General features: G+C 35.5%; 1 long non-coding RNA gene across 1 annotated transcript; it reads left to right on the forward strand.

Moving 5' to 3' along the window:
• Positions 1-2619: 2619 nt before the first annotated feature.
• LOC138366982 (uncharacterized) lies at positions 2620-5031 on the forward strand. Its single transcript, XR_011229278.1, has 3 exons — positions 2620-2707; positions 4049-4130; positions 4949-5031. It is a non-coding gene; the product is annotated as an uncharacterized lncRNA (long non-coding RNA).
• Positions 5032-5301: the final 270 nt, after the last annotated feature.

Here is a 5301-nt window from a genome sequence, read left to right on the forward strand (position 1 = left end):
TTTAAATTTTGCCCCGAGGGGCGAGTTTATTGGGCAGCGCCACTCATCTTGTGAGTGGACACACTGCCATAGCAGCATGTACAACACTCCCCAATAGGAAGAAAACCCACTGGGTTCTAGGCTAGGTTAGGCTCATCTGTAATAATTGAATTAAGCCTAGCAAAGCCTAGAACCTAGTTCAGTAATTTAAAAAATGTTGTAACTTGAAAAATGCCATTCAATACATTAAACAATTTAAATATTTTCAGGCAATCAACACAACCCTCTCATGTTGGCTAACCCTCTCTCATGTTGGTCAATAATTTAATTATTTTTTATGGAGTAATCTTTGCTATATTGATAGTGCTTGTTGTGTGTCTGCAGGTGCATTCAGTGTGTGTACGATGCCTGATGTTAAAAAATTATTTCTTTCTTGTTCATGCTCTCATTTAGACGTTTGGCCTCGACGAGGTTCAGTCTTGTGACTCGTCTGTGGCACGTTTCTGTTGAAATGTAGTCTTTTTGAGACTACATTTCAAATGTAGTGTGTGTGGAGGCGTGTATGTTAGGTATTACCTAACATACACGGTCTAATATATCTATCTGTGTGAAATAGATTAAATCCATTTATTTGATATTCAGCTAATAGTTCTGTATTTTCTACATTCATCCATGTTTTGGTAAGTGCAATAATATGTATTGTTTTATTGCAGATTAGAGATTCTAGATAGTTCTAGATTTCCGAAGTACTGAAACGCGCGCCATACAGGCTTGGTGGATCTAGGTGCAAGGTAAAATTATTTACATTTACTTGTTTTTTATTTATATGCATATATATATATATATATATATATATATATATATATATATATATATATATATATATATATACATATATATATATATATATATATATATATATATATATATATATATATATTATATATATGTGTGTATATGTATTTGTATGTATATAAATTTGTGTGTAAATCAAGGAAATTAACATGTGGTGAAAAATGTGAGTGTCAGACCGCGAAAGAAGAATTGGAACAGGAATTTCCGTAAGTACTTTCATATTTAAATAATACATCTTCAGGAGGAATGATTCCTTCTGAAGATGTATTACTGAAATATGAAAGTACTTGAGGAAATTCCTGTTTCAATTCTTCCTTAGTGGTCTGACACTGTCATATGTAATTACCCAAGTTTTGAAAGTGAACAAATTGTTTACAATGGTTTATAATTTTATCAGTGTCAGACACAATTACATCTTACTCATAAATACTATTATATACCTCACTTGTTGTAACATATACACACATGAAGTGTATTATGTAGCATTATCTGTAATCAACTGATTTTCAGAGCTGCTCATTACAAAATACTCTTTAAAAAATTGCTTCTTAACAATAAGAGCATTTCAATATATCCATAATCATCTGTATCAAACCTTATTACAGGTAAAACCAGTAGGCAGTCTACTGTATTTTATCAAACCCTTATTAGAATAATAGATCTTGTAATAATTTTGCAAAAATAGTGGCATTTACTATTTTTAAAAGATTATTAAAAAATTTACCGATATGGTGCATTCGGAAGACAAACCAAATTTTTTCCCTTTTGACAATTGAGCACCTGCTACATCCAGATTCTAGGGAGGAAAGGAAGGACGATCTTACTGGATCCCATAGCCTCTCCAAGGCACAAACCAGGCTTGTACACAACCCTCCCCCTGCACCCGAGCTATGTCAACAGGTCGTTCTTTCTCTTCGCCCTTACATCATCACACACAGAGATCACAATAACGTGATGCATCAAATGAACAAATCCACAAGGGCCGTGACGAGGATTCGAACCTGCGTCCGGGAGCATCCCAGACACTGCCTAAATTGACTGAGCTACAACAGGGTAAAAGGATCCAGGAAGTTCAGTAGAAGTTTGGTTTCAACCCTTTTACCCTGTCGTAGCTCAGTCGATTAAGGCAGTGTCTGGGATGCTCCCGGACACAGGTTTGAATCCTCATCACGGCCCTTGTGGATTTGTTCATTTGATGCATCACGTTATTGTGATCTGTGTGTGATGATGTAAGGGCGAAGAGGGAGAACGGCCTGTTGACATAGCTCGGGTGCAGGGGGAGGGGTTGTGTAAAAGCCTGGTTTGTGCCTCGGAGAGGCTATTGGATCCAGTAAGTTCAGTAGAACTTCGGCTTCAACCCTTTTACCCTATTGTAGCTCAGTCGATTAAGGCAGTGTCTGGGATGCTCCCAGACGCAGGTTCGAATCCTCGTCATGGCCCTTGTGGATTTGTTCATTTGATGCATCACGTTCGATCCCAGGCACTGGCGAGAAACAATAGGCAGAGTTTCTTTCACCCTATGTCCCTGTTACCTAGCAGTAAAATAGGTACCTGGGTGTGAGTCAGTTATTACAGGATGCCTCCTGGGGTGGAGGCCTGGTCGAGGACCAGGCCGCAGGCACACTAAAAAAAAAAAAATTATGAATTATTATTCAATAACTGTTAGAGTGCCACAGGGCAGCATCTTGGGACCTCTCCTATTTCTTATATACATCAATGATCTGTCTCTAACATTTGTTTCAAACTGCAGGTACTGCAGGCAACTACTACAACACTACTGAACCAGTACAAACTGCAGGTACTGCAGGCAACTACTACAACACTACTGAACCGGATCATTCACGTAGTAACAAAGGAAAAAATCTACAGAAAGGTAATGTGAAAAAATAATATGCAGCATTTTTTTTTTTTATTTCTATGGTACTATACTTTGCTCAGTTGTTAATTTTATATGAAGTTCTCACAAATTCATTAATAATAGGTGTTTTTACATTGAACTTTATTACCATCCTTATCTCTAATTTTAAAAAATGTGATATGAACCGCCAAATTCTATTATTTGTGGCTACGCCTATGGTGTCCCATCCCAGCACTGTCATATAATGCTTTGAAACTACTGATGGTTTTGGCCTCCATCACCCTCTCACCTAACTTGTTCCAACCGTGTCTACCACGCTGCTTGCGAAAGTTAATTTTCTAATATTTCTGTGGCATCTTTGTTTGGTTACCTTTTACAATATCTTCTTTTTATTCTACCATCTAGTTTTGGCATTTTATGCCTCTAACCTGGGAGCCACTTATTGGCATGTCTATACCTTTTCCAGTTTGTTGATGTGATTCTTTAGATATGGGCACCATACAACTGCTGCATATTCCAGCTGTGGTCTAACAAAAATTTTAGACAATTTCTTTAGTATTTGACCTATGTATTTAAAAGCAATTCATAAATGTAAGCAAGTGTAGCATTTGTCTCCAGGTGTTCTTCACATTTAGCTTTAATTATTTTTTCCAATATTTTCACTTACACTTGTAATATAGGGTTCGAGGTTCCCTATAGTGTCCTTTATTGAAATAGAGTTTAACAACCATTTCAATGTCCCTATTTTCTTTTAGATTATGTCTTAACATATAATAAATGTCCAACAGGACATGATTACGCTTTCCAAAGGGAGGATTTTATTGAATATCAAATATCTCTTCTCCTTTTTTTGTGAATATTTGATCTAGTACTGATGGAATAATTTATATAATAATCACTAGAAATTATTTAGATAAGAATTTGAATTTATGCATGTCTTTGTTTTGGCATGCCTCTATTTCCACATGTTACATTTCTGCATGTCTCCAATTCTGGAAGTGTTCACTTTTGCATGTGCCTGACAAGCTGGTGCATATGTTATATGCACCAGCTGTAATTATTACTCACTCTTGTAACAACCCCCACACCAGCTTTTCTCAGCAGACAGTTTCCCACAAATTGTATATAATGCATGACTTATTTTTAGAATTTTAATACATATTGCATCTGTCAATACATTATTAACAATAATATAGGTAATATGGTAGTCTAATGTAGAAATTTGACACTTTAACAGAATGTACGAGTATAAGCGTAATGTAATAATTCAATAATTACTATTTGTAGTTTTATGTATTTAAAACTATTTGGTAAATATTGTCTATACAATGCTAATACGCTTCCACCCCCTGACAGAATCTGTGGTGCAAGCCTTACCTTGTTGAGCGCAATAAGAAAATTGTCTTCAAAACCTGGAATATTTGCAATGTAATATTAAGTAAGTAAATTTTATAATTTTTGTATTATATATGTATGTGTATATACTGTATATGGATATATGTGTATATATTTGCATATCAAGTATTGCTGATATGTTGAAGCATGTACTGTATTGGTGGAAACAGATACACGGTTAAGATTGCCAATTTACTGTAGTCTAGTCTAATTCAATCATTTTTAGTAATCTTTGAGAACATTTATGGTTGAAGTTGCCGGTGCCAGTGGACCACTTTGTGCTTTAGGCCTGGTGGAGCTTGGTCCACCAGGCTGTTGTTTGGAGTGGCCCGCAGACCCACATACAGTCTGCATATGATATACAGTCTGTTGATCAATTGAACTACAGTAGTTAGTTTTTATCATCCGAATGCACCAATATGTCTTCATTCTTCCCAAATGAAGGAACTAGGTAATATTCATCATCTGAATGCACCATCTGAAGCTTTTCCACACTCATGATACACGAGAGGTTTAAAAAACTTTTAAAACTTTTAAAACTTTTTGACCTATGTATTTAAAAGCAATTCAAAAGTTAAAAAGTGTAGCATAGGCCCCTCGCAGAATGTTCTTAATATGATCCTCAGGTTATAGTTTTCTATCTAAAACCACCCCTAGATCTCTTTCTTGATCAGAATTCTTTATAGATCTCTGTGGCTCGATCATAGAAACTGAGTAAATTCGTTACACTGGACCTTCCAGATCGAATACCATGCTGACAGTCTGATATATCATTCAGTACGTCTGCATCTAAAATTGAGCAATACCGGATTTATTATTTGGTTTTATAAATTTTATACTTATAATCTTAACTTATTTCAGAGACCACGAGTAATCTGGGCTTCGAACTCAACAGAAAAGCCTTCCGTAGACCTGCTTCTTTGCTACATAATAGACAAAATTTAGTAAGTATTGATTTATTATGTGTTTGTTTATTTATTTATTTTTTCTTTATATACAAGAAGTTACATTGGGGGAGAGTACAGTGACTTGAAGTTATACATTCTTGTAAAGCAACTAGCACTCATAGCGTTTCGGGCAGATCTAAGTATAGACCAAGGAACTTACCATCTTTTTTATTTCTGATGTTAACATTGTGTAACTGTAGATGAATTGCATTTGTTGATTTGCTCCCAAGTAAGATGTTGTAGGTCCTTTCTATGTTTAGTGTGAGT

This window comes from Procambarus clarkii, chromosome 2 (assembly GCF_040958095.1).
Source record: "Procambarus clarkii isolate CNS0578487 chromosome 2, FALCON_Pclarkii_2.0, whole genome shotgun sequence".
Lineage (NCBI taxonomy): Eukaryota > Metazoa > Arthropoda > Malacostraca > Decapoda > Cambaridae > Procambarus > Procambarus clarkii.